Here is a 24,484-nt window from a genome sequence, read left to right on the forward strand (position 1 = left end):
GTGAACCCAGAATAGGGCATCCATTAAATAAACAATGATTCCATACTTCTATGTGGTGCCTTTCTGCTTAATATTGCCTGCTGAAATCTTTTTGTTCCTGTGTATTTTTACCCAGCATGATTTGTCTCAATTTTCTCACTTCTGCCTGACAATATTCAACAATTTGCACACTGTGCTCTTTACCTGCACACCCTGCCAGCACTTTTTCTTGATATGCATTATAAACCTGATAAATTGCCCTAATAATTTTATTACTTCATCATTGTAAAAATGCCAGTATCATGTTCTTTAATAAGTTTGGCATAATACTGAAAGGTGGGAGCCTTTGCCATTGAAGACACTGTATTTTTGCTCACTAGTATTACCTAGATTAGGAGTAGTGATATCCTCTGATTATAACTTCAGTTTGAAAAATTTGAACCTGGAGATCCAGGTTGGGTAGATTTTTCTCTTCGGTGGAATTAACATGCATACATTCTATAATCCTAATGATTTTTAGTTCTTTAACTAAGCTTTATATAAAAGCACTCAAAATTTCATGGTTGTAAAATTAAATGATAATGTGTATTGCCCTTTTGAAATAATTTCTTATAAAATATAGGGGCTGGCACTGTGGCATAGCGAGTAAAGCCACCACCTGCAGTGCCAGCACCCCATATGGGCACTGATTTGAGACCCAGCTGCTCCACTTCTGATCCAGCTCTCTGCTGTGGCCTGGGAAAGCAGTAGAAGATGCTCCAAGTCCTTGGGCCACTGCATCCACATGGGAGACCTGGAAGAAGCTCCTGGCTCCTGGGTTCAGATTAGTGCAGCTTTGGTTCATTGTGGCCAGTTGGGGAGTGAACCAGTGGATGGAAGACCTCTCTCTCTCTTTTTTTTTTGGTCTTTCCTCTTTCAGTGTAAATGTGAATTTCAAATAAATATTTTTTAAAAAGAAATATTTTATACAATTATTATGCATCTGCTATTATATAGTGCCACACTGAAGCACACAGCCTGAGTGTTGCCTGCTTAAATCCATTTAGAGATAAAGAGTAATGTTCTCATGATACAGGGCTGACTCCTCTACCCTTGCACAGAAAAATAGCAGGAACATACAGGCCACAATCTAATACCCCTGAATAGCAGCAAGTGACAGCAAGATACAGAGTGAAGGAGTCTGGAGAAACTAACTTAGCTTCATTTGATATTTCAGGTGAAACTCGGTCCTGTATTAATAATCATTATGAGCTACAGCTTCTTGCATGTCATGTTAGTGTGTGAGACTTTTGTAAACTAGCTATGCCCAATAAAAACCATCAGTAGTTAAATATACGGTCTAGATAAATGGTGAGCATGCATCACAATAAGGAGTAAGATTAACTCAATCTTAAAACCATGAGGTTCCCAAAAGAAAAACAATAAAATAAATCAAGGGGCTGGCACTGTGGTGTAGTAGGTAAAGCTGCTGCCTGCAGTGCCGACATCCCATATGGGCACTGGTTCAAGTTCCAGCTGCTCCACTTCCAATCAAGCTCTCTGCTATGGCCTGAGAAAGCAGTAGCAGATGGCCCAAGTCCTTGCGCCGCTGCACTCATGAGGAAGACCTGAAGAAGCTCCTGGCCCCTGGGTTTGGATTGGCACAGCTCCAGCCATTGCAGCCAACTGGGAAGTGAACCAGCAGATGGAAGACCTCTCTCTCTCTGCCTCTCCTTCTCTCTCTGTGTAACTCTTTCAAATGGATGGATAAATTAAAAAAAAAAGATACAGACTAGCTGGATGTATTAACACAAGATCCATTTTTTACTGCCTGTAATAAACACATCTCTGCTACAAAGATACATACAGACTTTGAAAGTTAAAGGATGGAAAATGATATTCTATGATAACAAAAAGTAAAAAAGAGAAATATTAGCCATGATAATATCATGCAAAACAGACTTTAAAGCAAAAACTATTAAACAAGCAAAGAAAGGCATTTTGTATTAATGAAGAGATCAATACAACAGAAAGATGTAACTATGATAAATGTATATGTACCCTATGCCAGGTGCATGATTGCTTTTCATCTTTTTAAAGATTCATTTATTTATTTGAAAAGCAGAGCTACGGGGGGGGGGGTCTTTCATTTGCTGGTTCACTCTTCAAGTGGCCAGTGGCCAGAGCTGAGCCAATCAGAAGCCAGGAGGCAGGAGCTTCTTCTGGGTCTCCACATGGATGCAGGGGCCCAAGGACTTTGGCCATCTTTTACTGCTTTCCCAGGCCACAGCAGAGAACTGGATCAGAAGTGGAACAGTGAGGTCTCAAACCAGTGCCCATATGGAATGCTTAACCTGCTTTGCCACAGTTCCAGCCCCAGTGCCTGATTATTTAAAACAAAGGTTAATGGATCTTAAAGAGACATTTACTTCAATCCAATAGTAATGGGTGACAGCAATATCAGAGTTTCATCAATACACAGGACAACTAGATAAAGAAAAATTGAAAAAGACAACTAATCTACACTATGGACCAAAATGACAGAAATAACATATACAGAACATTTCATCCCATAGTTGCAGAATACACATTCTTATCACAAGTGCATGGAACTCCTTCTAGGACAGATCATATGTTAGGCCATAAAGCAAATCTCAGCAAATTAAAAGAAAATGAAATCATACCATGTATCTTTTCTGACCACAATGGAATGAATCTGAAAATTAAGAATGTAAGAAACTAGAAAGCATGCAAGCACATGGAGTCTGAACAGCTGCTCCTGAATGAACTGTGGGTCATAGAAAAAATAAAATGTAAATAAAAAATTACAGGAAAGAAGTGAAAAAGACAACATACATATCAAAACTTATGATATACACCAAAAGCAATTCTGAGAGTTGAGTTTATAGCAATTAGTGCTTACCTCAAAATTGGAAAGGGATCAAACAAATGATCTAACAATCCATTCAAAACCTAAGTTAGTATGAGGAAAGAAATTCTTAAAATTAAAGAAGAAATAAAATTGAAACAAAAAAGAAACAAAAGATCAGTGGAATGAGCAATTATTTTTGAAAAAATTAAAATTGATACACCACAGGCCTAACTAATTAAAAAAAGTGGAGATGACACATATTAATAAATTCAGAAATAAAAAAGGAAATGTTAGATACCACAGAAATAAAATTCATCAGAAATTATGAAAAAAACTATATGCCAACAAATATAGAAGAAATGGATTGATTCCTAGATAAGCACAAACTACCAAAAATTGATGCACGAAGGCACTGAAAACCTAAACAAAACAATAACCAAGATGGAGACTGAATAAGAAAAAAGAACCTCCCCACATAGAAAAAGCCCAGGACTGGATGGTTACACCTGAGCTCTACCAAACTTTTACAGAAAAACTAATTCCAATTCCTCTCAATCTATTTCAAACAACTGAGATGGAGGAAATTCTCCCATACTGCTTCTATGAGACCAGCATAAGCTTAATTCGAAAACCAGAAAAATATACAACAAAGAGCATTATAAACCAGTATCACAGATGAACCAAATATGATTGTTCACTTGGACCAACTGGTATCCCTGGTATGCAGGAATGGTTCAACATTTGCAAATTAGCAAATATGACACATCACAATAACAAATAGAAGAATGAAAACTGTTTATTTATTCATCATGAGAGAGTGTTGTATTTTATCAAATGGTTTCTGCATCTATTGAGATAACCATACAGTTTTTTTAGTTATTCTTTTTTTTAAGCTTTATTTTATTTATTTGAAAGACAAAGTTAGAAAGAGGTAGAAACAGAGAGATCTTCCATCTGATGGATCACTCCCCAGATGGCTGCAATGGCTGAGGCTGCACCGATCTGTGGCGCAGCAGGTTAAAGATCTGACTTGAAGTGCTGGCATCCCATATGAGTGCCAGTTCAAGTCCTGGCTGCTCCACTTCTGAAGCAGCTCTCGGCTATGGTCTGGGATAACAGCAGAAATGGCCCAAGTCCTTGGGCCCCTGCACCCATGTGGGAGACTCAGAAGAAGCTCCTGGCTCTTGGCCAGGAAATGCAAATAAAAATCACAATGAGGTTACACCTTACCAGAGTTAGAATGGCTCTCATACAAAAAAATATGAAGCAATAAATGCTGGTGAGGATGTAGGGGAAAAAGTTCCCTAGTACACTTTTGGTGGGAATGTAAACTAGTGCAACCGTTACTAGAGGCAGTATAGGGTTCCTCTGAAATCTGACAGTATATCTACAATATGACCTAGCCATCCCACACTGTGAATGTACCCAAAAGAAGTTAAATTGGCATATTAAAGCTATCTGTATGCCCATGTTTATTACAGCTCAATTCATAATAACTAAGATATGGAATCAAACCAGATGCCAATCAAGTAATGACTGGATCAAAAAATATGGTATCTATGCACTATGGAATACTACTCAGCCACAAAAAAGAATGAAAGTCTGTCTTTTGCAATAAAATGGATGCAACTGGAATCCATCATGCTTGGTGAAATAAGTGAGTCTCAAAAAATACAAATATCATATGTTTTCCTTGATATATGTTACTAATATACAGAGTGTAAAAGATGTAATGTGTAGGAGCAAAACTTGCATTTTGAGATTATTGTTTATAACATTTTCTTTACTCTTGGGGAACAGTGGTTTTCTTCTACTTTCTATTTCTTGAATCCTTCACTTTGTAGAGGGTCAAACATGATTATAACATAAACTGAAAGTATGTCTTGTAAAAATTAAAAGTAAAATCATAATGAAGGAGGGAAGAAGGTTGGGAGCCTGGGCAGGAGACAGGGTAGGGTAGTAAGTATCACTATGTTCCTAAATCTGAATATATGAAACACGTGAAATTTGTTCACCTTATATAAATTAAAAATTAAAAATAAATAAATTAAATCAATAAAGAGAACAATTCAATTTCAAAAGCACCAAAGGTAATAAAATACTTAGGAATAAACTTAACCAAGGAAATAAAATACCTAAACATTGAAAATTATAAAGGATTACTGAAATGAATTAAAGATCACACAAATAAATGTGTATATATGTACTCTGTTCATGGATTATAAAATATATATAATAAATCAATGTTCCTAGTGATCTATAGATTCAAATCATTCTTCGTAATATCCCAATAGTCAAAAATTTAAAAAACTATACAGAAAATTAATATGGAATGTCAAAGTATTTAAATACCCAAATATTCTTGAACATAAGATCAAAGTTAAAGGCCTCACATTCTCTTAATTCAAAAGCAAAAGTAATCTAAACAGTGTGATATTTGAACAAAAGCAGACATACAGGCACAGATTTGGTCTCAGTTGAGATATGGGTAAGATACCTGCATTGTCTACAGTGCTTATGTTCAACTCTCACCTCTGGCCTCTGAAACTAGCTTCCTGTCAATGGAAAATATGGGAGGCTGTGGGGATGGGGCATGTAACTGGGACCCTGTCACCCTCATTGGAGGCCAGGATTTTGTTTCCAGTCCAGACCTGTCATTGCAGACATATGCAGAGTGAACCAGAAGATAGAGGTTCTAGCTCTCTCTGCCTCTCAAATTAAAAAATAAAAATATTAAGGGTAAATATTTAATGTAATAATCAGAAAATCAAGATTTGATAACCTCATCAATAAAGAAAAAATTGACTAAATTAAATTTATGATTAAAACCCTAAATAAACTATTAACAGGCAAATTTCCACCACAGGAAGGGCACCTATGGGAAATTTACAATAAACTCTTATAAAATGGGAATAAGGACTGTTACTTTTAACACTTTTATTCAACAGTGTAGTGGATGATTCTACTAAAATAAAATGAACAAAGCAAAAGAAAAAAACTCCAGATTGTAAACAAAAGAGCAAAGTTGACTTGTAATATTGAACACATAGTCTTGTATGTAAAATATATCCTGAGGAAGTCACTAAAATCCCACTCCAAAAATACAGTAAAATTCAGTATTTTTGCAGACTATAAAGATATAAGTATCAATTATATTTCTGTTTAACAGTGATGAACATTCTAAGAATATAATTAACAATAACATTCAAGGTGGCATCAAAGAGTGAAAATACCACAAGAAATTTAAGAAAAAAAAACTTGATTTTTTAAAAATCTATTTGACAGAGTTAGACAGTGAGGGAGAGAGAGACAGAGAAAATGGTCTTCTTTATGTTGGCTCTACCCCCAAATGGCCACTATGGCCAGAGCTATGCCGATCTGAATCCAAGAGCCAGGTGCTTCCTCCTGGCCTCCCATGTGGGTGCAGGGCCCAAGCTCTTGGGCCATCCTCCACTGCCTTTCCAGGCCACAGCAGAGAGCTGGACTGGAAGAGGAGCAACCAGGATTAAAACCTGGCACTCATATGGGATGCCAGAGCAGCAGGTGGAGGATTAACCAAGTGAGCCATGGTGCCGGCCCCACAAAACTTGAATTTTGTACTGAAAAATTACAAAAAAAAAAAAACAAACATACAATTTTTAAATGAAGCATTGATTTTAGTAAGAGATTTTAATACTGCAAAAGTATATGCTTCTGGGGCCAGTGCTGTGATGCAGCAGGTTAAAGCCATGGCCTGAAGTGCCAGCATCCTGTATGGGCACCGGTTCTAGTCCCAGCTGCTCTACTTCCTATCCAGCTCTCTGTTATGGCCTGGGATAGCAGTGGAAGATGGCTCAAGTCCTTTGGCCCCTGCATCCATGTGGGAGCCCCAGAAGAAGTTCCTGGCTCCTAGCTTTGGATCAGCGCAGCTCCAGCTGTTGCAGCCATCTGGGGAGTGAACCAGTGGATGGAGGCCCTCTCTCTCTGTTTCTACCTCTCTCGGTAACTCTGTCTTTCAAATAAATAAAATAAATCTTTTTAAAAAATTATACTTAATATAAATCATTGTGGAAATGCAAATCAAAACCTCAGAGCAATAGCACTTCATACTAAGTCAAATGATTCTGATTCACTATAGATAAATGTTGACACGGATGTGGAGAACAGGGAACCCTCATACATTTCCAGTAAAATATTGCAGCCACTATGAAAATAATTTGGCAGTTTCCAAGCAATTTCTAAATGGTATTATTTATTGCTTCAGCAGTTTCTCTGCCAGATATGCCACTAAGAGAGACACAATCCACAGGCACATGAATACTGAAGCAATATTTATGAAGCCAAATGTGAAAGCAACCCAGATACTAATATGCAAAGAAAGCAATGTTCAGTATATCTTTTATAATGCTATACAATTTGACAATCAAATTTAATTAAGAAATGATAGATCACAAAATAATGCAATTCAAAAGACAAAGAAAGAGAAGAAACTCAAAGCCATGCCCATATACTCTAACATCCCATTTCCCATTATGACATGTCCAGGAAAGGTCAATCTCTGGAGATAGGTTTAGATTAATGCCTGTGCTGGGGCTGATGGTTAATGAGGAGTGCTATAAATAATATGAAGCATTTGGGATTAATGGAAATGTGTTATATTAGAATGTACTTATGATTGCATAACTTGCAACACAGCACCAAGCATAGAATATTTACTGAAAATATGAGACAGGACTGGGCAGACTGAATTTGGGCCTCATGGAAGAAAATAAAATGAACAAATACAAGGGGGTTTCACATATTTTCTGGAACATGAAATTAAAATATGTTCATTTTGGTTGAAAAAATATTTAAACCCATAAATGCAAAGGCCTTACAATTCATGGAAATTGTTTAGTATGAAAGAACTATGCATGTTTTTCATAAAATTTTGCACCAAAATTAACCTGCAATTTAATTCTATATTTCTTGTGATATTGTCCTAATTAAAATTAATTCCATATACTCTTAAAGAAATACTTCATTTTTCTTATATGAAACAATTTAAAAGTTGTACTAATTACCAATGTAAGGTAAAATACTGCCTCCTAATCACTCCACTTAGAATGACAATATGCCAATTCATGGGGCCAATGCTGTGGCACAGTGGGTCAAAGCCCTGGCCTGAATGCTGGCATCCCATATGGGCACCAGTTCTAGTCCCATTGCTCTTCTCCTGATCCAGCTCTCTGCTATGGCCTGGGAAAGCAGTAGAAGATGGCCCAAGTCCTTGGACCCCTGCATGTAGTGGAATGAGAAGGCCATGTCAAGGTGGCCACTGGCAAGCGAGCGTCAGTTAGTCAGGAATGGCTTTGAAACCCACCTGGCTTTGGAAACTGCCTGGCAATAGGCTGTGATTGGATGGCTTTGAAACTGCCTGGGACAGGCTGTGATTGGATGGCTTTGGAAACTGCCTGGCAACAGGCTGTGATTGGTTGGGGTATAGACCGCCCCTTGACCAGATTGGCTGGTCTTGGCTATATAAGCTGTTGTACCAACTGTAATAAACGAGTCTGCGGGTTGCTCGCCTCAAGGCTGCTTTCACCCAACTCCCGGAGTCTGTGTGTTGACTCCGCACCTCTTGCCCCCACCACGCTGCTCCTCTCAGAAATGAACCCACTGCAACATTGTTGAGAAATCAACGGAAACACCTGCACTCATGTGGGAGACCCAGAAGAAGATCCTGGCTTCGGATCGGCTCAGCTCAGTCCATTGTGACCATTTGAGGAGTGAACGAGCAGATGGAAGACCTCACTCTCTGTCTCTACCTCTCTCTATAACTCTTTCAAATAAATAAAATAAATCTTTAAAAAATGCCAATTCACATATTTCTAGATTATGTTTGTATGAGTAAACTCTTCCAAAGATCATAATTTTAGTGGTGATACTAATTTAAGTATTTTAACACCCCTTAATGTTATACACCAAGAATGATGTTTTGAGTTTATTTTGTTGACAATAATTATCCATACCTATGGACGCAGTGTGAGCTTTTAATTCATGCATACAATGTGTACTGAATAAATCGGAGTAAACAACATTTTCCCTTCTCTGGCATTATACATCAAAATCAGGGACTTGGAGCACCTTTCCTCTATTTGTTCCTAAAATATGGATAGATTATTGTGGACTATAGTCACCCCACAATGCTGTGTAACATAAGGAACTCACTATCAACTAGCTCTGATTTGGTACCAATTAAACATGAAGTCTTTAAAAAGTTTCTTAATTAGTTTCAAAGAAAAAGAGACACACAGAGAAACGGGGGGGGGGAGGGAGGAGAGATAGAGAGAGGACATTCTCATCCACTGATTCAAATCACCAACATCTACAACTGTGGCTTTGCCAGACTTTTTTTTTTTTTTTAAATTTTTGACAGGCAGAGTGGACAGTAGAGGGAGACAGAGAGAAAGGTCTTCCTTTGCCGTTGGTTCACCCTCCAATGGCCACCGCGGTAGGCGTGCTGCGGCCGGTGCACCGCACTGTTCCAATGGCAGGAGCCAGGTGTTTATCCTAGTCTCCCATGGGGTGAAGGGCCCAAGAACTTGGGCCATCCTCCACTGCACTCCCTGGCCACAGCAGAGAGCTGGCCTGGAAGAGGGGCAACCGGGACAGGATCGGTGCCCCGACCGGGACTAGAACCTGGTGTGCCGGCACCCCAAGGTGGAGGATTAGCCTGTTAAGCCACGGCGCCGGCTTTGCCAGACTTTTATAATGACTTAGGTATGACTCCAAATGTATAGGTGACAAAAGCAAAAATAAGAAAGTAGGACTGCAAAAAAATAAAAAATGTTCTGCATACTAGAGGAAAAGCTGAAAAGTGAAAGCAAGGAATGAGAGAAAATACTGGCAAATCATAGCTGATTAAAGGATTAATATAAATAATAGACACAATTCAAAAGGAAATATTGTAATAAAAAATGGGCAAAGGATCAGATCAGTTTTTCCATAAGCAGCTAACAGGCATTTAAAAGGGACTCAGCACTGCAAATCAAGACCATAATGATTATGACACATATGTAAAAATAGCTATTATAAAAAAGTAAAAAACATAAATATGGAACCAGCATTGGAGAAAAGGGAACATATAAATTGTTTATAAACATGTAAATTAGTACATCCACTATGGAAAACACTATGGAGGTGTCTCAGATAAAATTAAAAATGGAGCTAACAAATGGTAAAGCATTCCCACTATTGGATGTGCATCTAAAGAAATAAAATTACTATCTCAAAGATACATCTGCACAACCATGTTCATGTGAGCATTATTCACAAGAACAAGATATGTAAATAAACATTGTCTATGAAAGATGAATAGAGAAAATACCATACACACACAATGGAGTCACATTCAACCCTAACGAGGAAATTCTGACATTTTGTCACAATCTGGATTGAAAAGTATGAATATACCATTAGGCTGACTGAAATGTCACAGAAAGATAAATACCACACAATCTCCCTTATTTATGGAATCTCAGAAAGTCAAACTTAGGTGTTGAGAGTGAAGGCAATGGGAAGATGTTAGTTGAATGACACACATTTACAGTTAGGAGATAATGTACAGCCCAGAAATGTTATGAATATACGATTAGATACTCACAACTTGTTAAGGCACTAGGTTTTCTTTTAAAAACTATGTAAGGTGATGGATATATTAGTTTGATTGTCCTAATCATTTCAGAATGTATATGTACAAGGGAAGTCCAAAAGGTTTGTGAAAAACAGGATTAAACAGTGAAATTTCCATAAATTTTTAAAAAGTCTCTTCACATATCAAAACAGCAAGTTGCAGGCCTTGAATATATATAAATTTTGTTTTTCAATTATACTCCAATAACTTTGAAAACAATCACCCTACATCAAAATAAAAATTAAAACTCAAAAAACTAGGTTTATATCTTTGGGGTTGGGAAGGCTGTTATGGAGCAGAAATAGTTTTAAAAACATTGATAAATGTGACTAGCTAAAATTTCTTATTTGAAAGTTCAGAGACAGATGACAGCCTGTAAAAGGAACATGTAAAGGCTCAGATGACATCCAAGACCAAAATACAGTGTCCTTTTGTCCCCCCTAAAACCTCGACAAAAACCCTGATCAGAATAAAACTGTTTTATTAACTTACCTGGTGTGTGACACTGTTGTTACCAACAGAAAACGTGGTCAGACTCCCAGAAAGAGCCACGCTGAGAAGTCAGGGGCCATGCGCTGAGACTCAGCTTCTGAACTATTCAGAAAACTTGGGGAATCCGGTCACCCTGGGGAGAAGGGAGGAACTGAGGATCCCGTAAGTGACAGCTCTTCACTGCAGGAACCCAGCACACAACCCATATGCTCCATAATGACCATCCTGTCCCCACTGCACAATCGGGGAAGAGAAGGGGATGCCACCAACAGCTGCCCAGGGATGGCCCCTGGACTGTGAGATGGAAAGGAACAGGACGCCGGGGTCCCGGGTGCCAGTCCAGCCCCCATCCTGCAGACCAGAAAGGGGCTGAGTAAAGGGGCGTATCAGCAATGAGAGGGGGCCTACAGGCTCCAGCGACAACCTCTGGGAAGCCCACATCCTGCCAGCCTTTTCTGACAACTTCCCCACCCTGCGTTCCCCTCTCCTCAAGCTCGGCCCCAAGCACCATATCCCGAGGTCCAAGTGAGCAGCTTCCTGCGATGGAAGAAGGTATGAGAACAATGGACGTGGGCTACATTCAGAGTTCTGAGTGTTGGAGCCCCTCCTAGGGCCTCTCCACCACGGAACTGGTTGACTACTGTGACGTCAAGATTCCGCGGGATTACGTAGCATTTATGCTACCACACCTGATTGGACAGCTTGCATAACTGTGAGGACACATCACATCATAAAAGATGCAGCCAATCAGCGTCCTCCATAACGCTGCTGCATAACTCTAGGTCTTGCTGGAGGCAGAAGCAAGAAGGAGTCTTGGGTTCATTTCTGAAACTTCGTTCTCTTGTGCGCTACCCTCCCTGCAGAGAGCGGTGGGAGATTTCTCCTCTCTGGTCCTGCTCACTGCTGGACTCCCACCTGCATCTTTCTGAGAGGATCCTACTTGGAGCTTGCAGTAAACTAACTCAGGTCAGTTACCATTTAATGGCTGTTTATTTGCTTCAGAGTCTTTCTTTTTCATTATCTATGTGACACTTTTTTCTGTTGAATCATCTGTGGTTTTTTAAGTATTGATTTAAAGAATATTTAAGGATATCACAAAGTTTAATCCTTTTCTCCAATTTCACTTGTTTTTTTAATAGTCTGCCTGTTGTCCTTTATTATTATTTTCTGTTTCCTGCTAGTACTTAGTAATTAGTAGAACACACACACACGTATATATAATCCTTCCAGTAATCTCATTTATCAGTTTTTAGATTTTTATGGATTATCTCCGTATATAAACATCACCCAGTATATTCACATTTTATGACTTAGAAATTGATCTTTATACCATGTAATTATTTTTTACTGTTTTAGTTCCTTTATTACACCTGTAGTAGAAAGTCTGAGAGAGAGTGAAGGAATCATGGCCTAGGTTTATTGTAAGAAAAATAGCTTTCAATGAGCCTTTATTATTTGCGTCGTTTGCTGTAGTTTTTTGTTTGTTTGTTTGTTTTTTACTTTTTGACAGGCAGAGTGGACAGTGAGAGAGAGAGAAAGGTCTTCCTTTTGTCTTTGGTTCACCCTCCAATGGCCACTGCAGCTGGCACACCATGCTGATCCGAAGATAGGAACCAGGTGCTTCTCCTGGTCTCCCTTGCGGGTGCAGGGCCCAAGGATTTGGGCCATCCTCCTCTGCCTTCCTGGGCCATAGCAGAGAGCTGGCCTGGAAGAGGGGCAACCGGGACAGAATCTGGCACCCCAACCGGGGCTAGAACCCGGTGTGCTGGCGCCGCAAGGTGGAGAATTAGCCTGTTGAGCCACGGCACCTGAGGTTCATTTCACTCTCAGTCACAGTAAAGAAGTCACTGGCTTTTTTGTTGTTGCTCTGCTAGCAGTTTTCTCTTTCCTAGCTGCTGAACTTTACTAAATGCTTTCCAACACGGAATCTAAATGACCATGGGATTTTCTTCTTGTGATTTTTACCTGCCTGGATGGCTTGTCTGGGAATATTAACAACCCTTGCATTTTTTATTATGTCCCTGCTTCCTATTGATATATTTTCTTAGATGATTTTATTTATTACATTAATACATTTCTGGGGATATTAGTAGCTCTGTTTATAAAAGAGATGCTTTTAAAAACTTAATTTTTATTTCAAGTCTTGATCCCAAAATTTATTTTTTTAATTTCTTTTTTTAAAGATTTATTTTATGTATTTGGAAGACAGAGTTACAGAGAGAGGTAGAGAGAGAGAAAGGTCTTCCACCCACCAGTTCACTCCCCAGATGGCTGCAACAGCTGGAGCTGCACTGATCCAAAGCCAGGAGCCAGGAACTTCTTCTGGGTCTCCCACATGGGTGCAAGGGCCCAAGGACTTGGGCCATCTTCTACTGCTTTTCCCAGGCCATAGCAGAGAGCAAGATTGGAAGAGGAGCAGCCAGGACTAGAACCGGCATCCATATGGGATGCTGGTGCTTCAGGCCAGGGTTTTAACCTGCTGTGCCACAGTGCCAGCACCTTTTTTAATTTCAAGTCTTGGCCTGCTTGCACCATCCTCACTGTAATGGTGGTTTTCCAAAAGAAACTAAAAAATGGGCTTTGCTTATTTTCACTTTGGGTAGGTCTTTGAAATGTAAATTTGTTTTTTCTTCTGTAAAATTCTGAAATATTCTCTAATTCTGGACCTGAAATTGTCATTGTGTGACTTTCTGGGTTGGCCATTTGGAGTTTTCAAAATGTGATTCAACTTACTTGGGATATATAGGAGTTTTTCTATTTTATGCGATATTTGTTTTTTGGAAACCTGTATTTCAAAATAGGGTGGATATTGATCTCTGTAATCAAATTTTACTCCTAAGAATTTCATATCTTTCTCTAGTATCTTGGTCAAAGCTATAACTACAAAAGAATGATTCTGTTTTAATTCCTAAACTGGTTATTTGTTACTTTCCCCATTGGTTCCTTTATTGTTTTTTCCTAATGGTTAACTTTGTTAACATTTTTCTTAAAAAAAGTCATTGTGTCCTTGTTTATTTGTGGTACATTGTATAGCCTTTCATACATGTCTGCTATTCTCTTTTTTTCTTCCTTTTCTTCAATACTCTGATTTTTTTTGTTTATAATTAAGGGAGCTGTAATGATTGATTTTCAGTGTTTTATTCTAACATAAGCATTTAAGGTTATAAATGATCTCTAAGTGCTGGTTTACTGCATCCTCTTTATTCCTTCATGTGTTCCCAACCCCTGTTTCCATAACAGGCTGTATGTGTCTCCAGTTCTGAAACCCATATGTACTGATTGGTAAATTAGTGCTTCAGCCATTAGAGACCTATTTTTTACACTTGTGTGCCCAGGTAATCACAGCCCATCAACTACCCTTTCCATGTCTGCAAAAGGGCTGTGGTCCCTTAAAATATATCACATCTTGATTTCTTTTAGAGAAGCAGATAAAATTTCCCAGACAACTCAAGTGAGACATTTCTTTATATACTACTGGCTACATCTGAATTGTTGCTTCTACATCAATCTTTCATAGCAAATAGGACTGCTCTGATTGTCAGTTTTTTTTCTTTATGGTGTTACCAGCTAATTACCAACTTGTGTTGATGCTAGTGAGATTCACATACCTGATTTTTCTATTAATTAATTTGACATTCTGGAGTGGCCTGAATGTCAAAATTCTGCCCTCATAAAGCATATTTGAAGAAAGTGGTATAAATTATAGCTTTGTGTAAAAATAGTTTACATATTTGAAGTGCTCTGGCTAAAAAATAAAATAATGTGATAGGTCCCAGAGGAGAGGACAAGCATTGCTTTAGCCAGAATAGTTTGAAAGTCCTCACTAATGGATAATACATGATCTTAAAACATAACAATGGGGAGTAACTTCAGTGCGGAAGCTAGGAAAAGAGCATCTAAGCTGCAGAAGTGAAAAGCAAATTTAAAGATTTTAATGAGGGTAAAAATATAGACGTATAATTAATGGATAAAAGAGGAAAGATTTGGAAGATGAAGAAAAAAGTGAAACATGGTGACTACACTTAAAAATGTTGTCTCCAAATTTTTTGAGAAAAATTTAAAGAATTTTAACTTTTAAAAATATGCATTATGATGTATATGGTAATTCACTTTATTAAACCATTTTACAATGTGTATAAATTTCAAAACAATATGTACAATGGCCATTCAAGGAATTCATGTAAAATGCATTGAGAGATTATTTTGATTCAAAAACACTTATATCCATATAGGGGTTTTTTTGTTTGTTTTGTTTTGTTTTGTTTTGTTTTGTTTTTTGACAGGCAGAGTGGATAGTGAGACAGAGAGACAGAAAGGTCTTCCTTTTTGCCGTTGGTTCACCCTCCAATTGCCGCTGCGGCTGGCTCATCACACTGATCCAAAGATAGGAGCCAGGTGCTTCTTCTGGTCTCTCATGCGGGTACAGGGCCCAAGCACTTGGGCCATCCTCCACTGCCTTCCTGGGCCATAGCAGAGAGCTGGCCTGGAAGAGGGGCAACCGGGATAGAATCTGGCGCCCCAACCGGGACTAGAACCTGGTGTTCCGGTGCCGCAAGGGGGAGGATTAGCCTGTTAAGCCACAGCACTGGCCCACATAGATTTTTATAATAGATATTTTCAATGAGTTTTTAAAAATCACCCAGATTCATGAATTTCAAATTTTAATGCACCAAAATGAACTTACCTTTGAATCCCATTCCCATCTTATTTTTTAAAATACACATTGTTGGGATCAACACTGTGGCTGACTTGGCTAATCCTCTCCCTGCAGTGCCAGCATCCCATATGGGCACTGGGTTCTAGTCTTGGTTGCTCCTCTTCCAGTCCAGCTCTCTGCTGTGGCCCAGGAGGGCAGTGGAGGATGGTCCAAGTGCTTGGGCTCCTGCACCTGCATGGGAGACTGGGAAGAGCACCTGGCTCCTGGCTTCAGGCTGATGCAGTGCCAGCCATAGCGGCCATTTAGGGAGTGAACCAACAGAAGGAAGAACTTTTTCTCTGTCTCTCTCTCACTGTCTATAACTCTACCTGTCAAATAAAAATAAAACACATTGTTCATAATAAATGAATGTATGATGTATATATTTTATTTTTAATTGAAATCTATTTTTTCCAATAAATAAATAAGAAACATAAATGAGACTCTATTAGTGAATTTTTTTTTTGACAGGCAGAGTGGATAGTGAGAGAGAGAGAGACAGAGAGAAAGGTCGTCCTTTTTGCCATTGGTTCACCCTCTAATGGCCGCTGCAGCTGGTGCATCATGCTGATCCAAAACCAGGAGCCAGGTGCTTCTCCTGGTCTCCCATGTGGGTGCAGGGCCCAAGCACTTGGGCCATCCTCCACTGCCTTCCCGGGCCATAGCAGAGAGCTGGCCTGGAAGAGGGGCAACCGGGATAGAATCCAGCGCCCCAACCGGGACTAGAACTGTACTGGTGCTGCAAGGCACAGGACTATCCTGTTAAGCCACGGCACTGGCCTTTTTTTTTTTTTAATCTATTAGTGAATTTTAAGGATGGAGATCTTTCTTTGTCTCTGGTGATTTTAAGAGATCACTTCTCTTGTTGACAGTGGACTGTAGGATCCAATGTGTAGACTAATCCTGTTGGGTGCTCCAACAATGACTTATATATTCTTTTCTGATAGAGATTTGAATTTCCCCCCTATTGTTTTCTGGCTTATTTGTTGATGGGTTACTATTTTAAGAAACACTGAGAGGAACATTATGTGCCCATTATGTCTTTGTGGTCTATTCCTTTTATTTCCTTAGAGTAAATTTCTAAAAATGAAATTATTGGGTAAAAATACATAATCATTCTATTCTTTCATCAGACAAGATACTCTATTCTTGGGAGTCATGGTACTTGGGCTGTGACCACTTGAGAAAAGTGAAATAGAAGTTCTTGTTATGGAAGTATTGATCCTGCCTTATTGTTTTTTGATTAGGAACCATAGTTTGGGAATTATTAATACATCCAGCTGATGAGGAAAACTTTTCCCTTCAGTAGAATGTTACTACAACAATGTAAAAGTCAAGGTAGGATTATAAAAAAAGGAAAATTAAATGAAATGTTAAAAAAGATAAAGAAGACATTTTACAAAGGTATAACAACTATGGACTAAAAGAGTGTCCTAAAATACCTTCATGCAGTTCAGCAACTAAGTCATTTCTGGAATGAACAATGTGGATAATTAGGTTAGGATAGTGCTTCTGTTAGGACTCAAGTCAAAGTCACAAGGTATATAGTAGCAATTTACACATTTTATGAGGAAAGATCGACTCTGAAACAGGGACTGTTTAAAAATCACATACTGAGATTTAGCCAACATATTCAAGATGGTCAGATTTGGATAGAATGAAAACTTCAGTGGAAACAAAACTGAAAGTCATAATCCTGGGGATGCCACTTAGTTTTACCAATGTAAAGAGAAGAATCATTATTTCAAGGTACAACACACATTGATAGGCTAAAATGAGAAACTATAAGCAATTCACATACCAAAATGTTCCATATTGAATCACAAAAAAGGGATTTTTGGATTAATCCAACTTGTAATGTCTCATAGAATTTAGGAAGTCGTTCTGGTTCTGTGGACTCTTCAATTGCTCTTCACACAGAATAATTTCTTCTTCTTAGAAATAATGTCTTCTGAATGGCTCTGTAGGCAGCATGAAAGGGTAGGAAATGGCTTTTCAGAGTGGCTGGGCAAACATGCTTCCAAAATGATTCATTGTATCATTTTATAATATCTCCAGATTTACACATGGAACTTCAAGATTTCAATTTTTTAGTCTATGGACTTCTAAGGCATCAATGATATTTTTTCTAAGTTTAAGTGCAAAGGTCTCTAGTTCTAGTGTTTCACATCTTCAATTTCATATATCACTTAGTCAAAAATCTTGTCTTTCCAAATAAAGTAACAACTCATCCATCAAAATGTACCTGTGCATTAAATCTGATTTATCTAACCTGATATCTGTGGCATTGATGTCATGAACTGCCGTTACAGATCGATCTTTCTCCAGGAGTTCAGTAAGCCATTGTACTTGTTCTGGCTGTCAAGATTGCCATAGAGGCCTTCTGTGTTAGTGTGGATAAGGATTGCTGAGATCACACCTAATAAGGTGCACACACCCAAAGAACATGGGCTGACAGAGTGAATTGCCTGCATATTCATCAAATAAAGATCACTTTAGGGATGCAGTGGGACTGAAGAAAATGAGAAAGTCAAGCAGAAGGACTACTGCAAATAACTGATAAAAGTGCCAGGGAATCTTGCTAATGAATGTGACAGTGCCCTGAGGCAACGAAAGTATCCACATCTACTAATTTGATGTTCTCACACTAACTGGTTAATGTTCTTCATCAAAGGGCTTCTGCCTCTTCTCTTAAGAGGCAGGTAAAGGGATTTCCTTGATGACTTTGATTTTCTCCCAGAACTCCTACATCTGTTGCAGAAATATCATGGGTTCTGACAAGTCTTTGAAAGCCTCAGCAATGTTAAAGGCCAATCACTGTTCCTGTAAGGTGGTGTTGAGTTGGTTAGCCTCTGGGTCATAAGCTTGCAGAACTGCAAATTTCATGATCTCAAAGTCAGATAGGATTTCAGTATCCTTTTGATCCAATGTGTGTTTCAACTTCTCAAAAAATTTCTTAATTTCATCTTTTTTTTTCCTTAATTTCATGCTAACCTTTAGTCAGTAACTGTGAGTATTTTCTCTATCTAGTTTCCAAGGTATCCAAGTGAGAAAGAGCATCTCCCCTACACATTGTCTCAAAGCTCTGGAAGAGGAAATCAAAGGCATTCCTTTCCTGAACATAGGCATCTTCAATAAATCAGAAGACATACTTGGTGTGGTCACCAGGAATAGCACAGATCCCACATATCAGCTGCATATCAGTCAGGCAGAAAACAATGAGGGACTGACCCAAGAGTTCTTTGTACACTGGCATCTTGGGAGAAATCTTGATCTTGTTATACTTTTCCACAATACCCATCAGGGAATCATTAACCTGAAGCCTGCTAACTCCAGTAGCTGACATTTTCTTATGGTAGGAGGGACACTTGAATGATGATAGTCTCCACAATAAATTCTGCACAGTCCCCTCTATGAGACCTTTCAGGCACTTTTTGCAGAAGTTATGTGAGCAAGGCAAAACTTGAGAATCATCAGATTGCAACAAATTGGGCACATGAGATCTTCAAGCACTGCATCACATTCAGGGAGTCTTCTGTAAGTCAGAGGGCACCAAAGACAATGGTGTTTCTAGGGAAGAAATGCTAGCTTCTGGTTGAGTTAGAAGTATGAGCAGTTAGCAGCTCCATCCAGCTCTACCAGAGGAGTGCCTCTGGCATCATGAGGGATATGCCACACCCCCTCCAGCCATGGGGACCAAGTGATATGTGCCAGTATTGGCTGCAAGATGGCCCCACATTACTTCTTTATCATTTTTCAAGAGGGAACATTCCTCAGTCATTAGATGAGTCAGTGTTGTAAGAAACGAACATGTTTTAAATTGGTTGGCTAAATGAAGATGTTTTCCCTGTTTCTTCCAGTATGACATATCCTACAGATACTAAACACTAGAGTCTTTTAGACAAAACAAAATGTAATTAAAATGTCAGTAGTTACAAGATCTATTTTTTGATTTACATCCTTATTTCACTGTTTGTCAAACATTTTTCAAGCTCATTTTCTCCAAACCCTTGTATAAAATAAAACCCTATGTCCAATTCTCATTGATCATGCAGATAATATCAACTGATTCAAACAAAGAGAGCTCTCAGAACCGTAGTAGCTTAACCTCACCACACCTGCACTGCATGCAGTTCTTGAGGAACTATCAAAGTCTTCAAACATCATTGCTTGGAAACTAGTGGTTTAGATGAAATGTTTTAATCTATGTTTACTTTGCATAGTGTGATTGGTCTTTCATTACTGATATGCCCATGTAGGAGCCATGAAGTTCAAGTTCTTGAATGATTTTCTTTGATAAAGAACATTAGAAAGTAGAAAATGTTAATGAAAAATTTTTTTCTAATCTGATCTGTCTCTCTAATGGCTCAAATATTTTCAGCAGTGGGACAGTATTTTAAAATAAGAAGCTTAATTGAAAATACTAACATGTAAAACATATTAATCCATTTTACATATAAAATCATAATTTAAAATGTTAATATTCACGAGTGACCCAACCACTAATTAAGTGCAATGTAAGACATTTGCAGGTTTAAAATTACCAAACATTATATTTGCATTAGATATTATGGTAAGTAGTAAAGTTACATAGTGGTGAACAAAATTAACATAACCCCACCAATGTCAATCTGATAGTCCAAAAGAGAAAAACTTAAATAACCAAAGAAAAACCTATAAATCTTATGAAAAGTCAATATGTTAGACTCAACATTAAATTTATTTCTACATTTTAATGATCTAACATTAAAAATCCAAGTATAAATAAATAAGTAAAAATTATTTCTTAAAAGTCAGTCCCTGGTATTCTCTAAGACCATTTTTCATTTAAACAAATATGACAAAAGAAGTGCTATTCTTGAATTTATATTAAATTCATTTACCTTAACAACAGACATTAATATGATAGTCAATGTGTTAAAAGCATTTCAAATACGTTCATTAGTTTCAAAAATAATTTCATAGAAAATGTCAGCAAATATTTTGGACACTTTTGAAAAAATGAAAGTAAATGCCCCTAAGCAAATTTTTCAAGATTATTTATTTATTTATTTATTTGACAGGTAGAGTTACAGACAGGGAGAGAGAGAGACAGAGAGAAAGGTCTTCCTTCCGAGAGTTCACTCACCAAATGGCCTCTATGGCCAGATCTACGCCAATCTGAAGCCAGGAGCTAGGTCCTTCTTCCTAGTTTCATGTGGGTGCAGGGACCCAAGCACTTAGGCCATCCTCCACTGTCTTCCTGGGCCACAGCAGAGAGCTGGACTGGAAGAGGAGCAACCAAGACTAGAAGTTGGTCCCCATATGGGGTGCTGGAGTTGCAGGCGGAGGATTAACCTAGTGTGCCACCAGGCCGCCTCACCTCTAAACAATTTAAAATATTGTCAATATAGTGTAAGCTTTTCTCTTATAGAGGTACAGGGGAAACATTTTATTACATCCTGAAGTGACAGGTAATCTCTTAGTGTTAAACTCTAACAGTAAAAATGATGCTTGTGTTCACATATATGCACTATTGTACATATAAATGCCATGTCTTTCTTCCAAAAATATGCATACTATACATAAGTAAATAAAAATAAATGTTATAAATATTAATTACTTATGCATTTATTTTTAAAAGTTTTTGTATAATTGGTGACTCTCAATTTTCTTTTATTTTAAAGATTTATTTCTTTATTTGAAAGAGTTACTCAGAGAGAGATGAAGAGGCAGAGAGAGAGAGGTCTTCCATCTACTGGTTCACTCCCCAATTGGCCACAATGGCCAGAACTACACTTATCTGAAACCAGGAGCCAGAAGCTTCTTTCAGGTCTCCCACATGGGCACAGGGGCCCAAAAACTTGGGCCACCCTCTACTGCTTTCCCAGGCCATAGCAGAGAGCTGGATTGGAAATGAAGCAGCCAGGACTCAAACCAGTGCCCATATGGGATGCCAGCACTGCAGACAGCAGCTTTACCCACTACATCACACACTGGCCCCACATATACATCATTTCTATAAAGCTTTTTTTTTAATCCAAGAAAACAAATATTTTGTCCTTTGTATTAACATGTGGTACTTGTAAAACTTTTGGAGTATAATCCAATATTTCAAAACATGTATAAGTAGATCAATCAAGTAATTAGTGTTTCCATTTCCTTACAGTTTTTTCTAAGCTCATCAGCTCCTCCCCTCCAATTGTTCATATAGTATACAATGCATTATTGTGACCTATAGTTACTTTGCTGTACTGGGAAAGCTAAGAACTGATTATTCCTATATAACTAGATCTTCATAACTATTACCTGATGTCATCTGTCCCTCTTCCATCATCTTTATTTTAATTAAAATTATTTTAGAATAAAAATATTTTAATTTAAAAATTGGTTATCTTCTGTATTGACTCCAATTCTAACTTTCTCACAAGCATACTAGTATCTTAAAGCTGAATATCATATGGTTATTTTGTATATGAAAAACATAAAAATACCATTGGTACTCCAAGATGTGCAATAAGTATTGTCATTCTGACTGTACTTTTAAATATAAAAGACATGTAAACATGTAATTTCTATTTTCTACTGTGAGGCACACAAGTGTGACTTCCTCACACCCTCTTCAACTTCCTTTAAACATTCCATCATTTCCATTCCAGTCTAGAGTAAACTAGCCATCAGGATAAAGTCATTCTTACAAACCATGTCCTTTTTTTTATTTAAAAAAAAAAAGCTCTTTCCTTCTAACCTTCATTACCAAGAACACTCTTTCCTTCTTAACCTTTTTTATCAAGCACACATTTCTATACTTGTCATGTTTTCCATAGAGCCTGGTTGGCTCTTTCTACCTTACTGGAAGACTGAGGTCTCCATGCAGAGTGAAGGGCTGGGTTATTCCTAGGGCCTTACAAATCCCTTGTGTAGTCTGGGAGATGAAGGAAGACCCATTGTCACTTTGTAAAGATTTTGGGAGACCAAAGCATGGAAAAACTTCCATCAGGAGAGTTTTGGTCATTTCCTGAGCTCTTTTAGTTCTGGTTGGGAAGGCTTCTACCCATCCAGTAAAGGTGTCTATAAGTACAAGCAGATACCTATAGCCTTGACAGAGTAGCATCTGTGTAAAATCTATTTGCCAGTCTTCCCCGGGGTAAGTTCCCTTTTGCTGTATAGGCCCCTGGGAGTTATTTTCTCATGTCCTTACCTAGTTCTAGAGCTCTGGTTAAGTGACCAGTTCTGCTAACTGAGCAAAAGTTCTTGTGGGCAGAGCATGCTTCAATAATGTGCCATGCCGTAACTGTCCTGCGAAGCAGGTCCCATCTGACAAATTTGCTTCTGTCTGTGAACCAAACCTCATCTGTGTTAGTCAGGGGGCTGTCTTTTAGGTCCCTTCTGCTGGCATAGATTTAAGTCTATAGCCTCAGTACAGGAGTGGAGGGGACCACTTTCCCCTGGAACTGGCATTAAAGTAGCTGGGTTTAGAGTAGAGCAATGCCTTATTTTTACCTAAGGGTTTTCAAGAAGGAAGACCTGATGCATTAGTATCCTACTATCTGTGAGCCAGTGAAAGCCCTTTTGCTCTAACAGAGAATTTATTTGATGTGAAGTATAAAGGGTGATATCTTGCCCCAGTGTAATTCTAGATACCTCCTCTGTCAGCAAGGCAGCTGCTGCTATCATCCTTAGGCAGTGGAGGCCATCCTTGGGCAACCATGTCTAACGTTTTAGAAAAGTAGCCCACAGGTTGCTTAACAGGTCCCAGATCCTGAGTTAACCTTCCTAAGGTGACTCCCTGCCTCCCAGTGAAGTACAGCTGGGAGGGTCTCTCTGGGTTTGGCAGTCCTAGCACAGGGGCTTTAGTTATAGCATCCTTTAGCTGAGCAAAGGCTGTGGTTGCTCTTTCCCAAAAACGGAAGGGGGCTCTACTTTGGCTGCCTATCGAGAGCCTGGTTTAGGAACTGTGCCATTTCCCTGTGTCTAGGAACCTGTAACCTGATAGAGAAAAGCTGGGACTGCCTGAAGTTTGCAGAAGTAGGAATTTGCTGCATGGCCCAATGGACTAGCTATGCTTTGTTTTCCTCTGGATGCCCAGTAGCTAGTTTTAATAGGAAGGTAAGCCAAGGTACAAGACTAGAGTCTCAGGCTGGGAAAGGAGACAGAGTAACAAATCATTCACATTTAACCATTTACATTATGGATCATTGTGCACCGCCCTCAAGAGATAGGCCCTTTAAGTCCTCAGTGAGGACCTGTCCAAATAGGTGCAGGACTATCTGAGTTAGCTGTTACTGAAAGCCCTGTTTTTAGGAACTGGCAGGGAGGGCTTTCTAAGCTTAATACTATTGGATAGACTTTTAAGGCCTGGCTGGGTGTGTGAGGCCCAGACTTATCCATGGGGTGCTGGAAGAGAATTGCAAGAGATGCAAATCTCCTTTAAGGGAGGCACCCTGTTGACTTGCATTACATGGCTGGACTAGGAGGAGAGCTGAATAGGAGGCTGATAGAAATAGGCAACTTGAGTTTCACTGACCCTAGGCCATCCCCTCAATAGCAGTAGCTGGAACTGGAAGCTGGGCAAAGGCTGGGCAGAGCTAAAGGCTTTTTAGCTCAGGGCCACAGGGTCTGTGGTTCTGAACCAGGAGTCCTTCGACACCCAGGGCAGTTCCATGTCCAGTGGCCATGCTCTTGGCAGAGCTGACAGAAGGCAGTTTCTGTCATGACAGCTGCTTGCCCAATGCCCTGGCTCCTCATATTGGAAACAGGTGCTGTTTGGGGTGCACTGGCCTTGCTGGGTCTCCTTGATGGCAGATCACCGTGTAAAGCAGCCATTGATCGG

At 38.9% G+C, this 24,484-nt stretch overlaps 1 pseudogene; it reads right to left on the reverse strand.

Annotated features, from left to right (window-relative positions):
• Nucleotides 1–17,978: 17,978 nt before the first annotated feature.
• On the reverse strand, nucleotides 17,979–22,305 carry LOC133754766 (E3 ubiquitin-protein ligase TRIM13-like; annotated as a pseudogene).
• Nucleotides 22,306–24,484: the final 2,179 nt, after the last annotated feature.

Source organism: Lepus europaeus, unplaced genomic scaffold (assembly GCF_033115175.1).
Source record: "Lepus europaeus isolate LE1 unplaced genomic scaffold, mLepTim1.pri SCAFFOLD_29, whole genome shotgun sequence".
Taxonomy (NCBI): domain Eukaryota; kingdom Metazoa; phylum Chordata; class Mammalia; order Lagomorpha; family Leporidae; genus Lepus; species Lepus europaeus.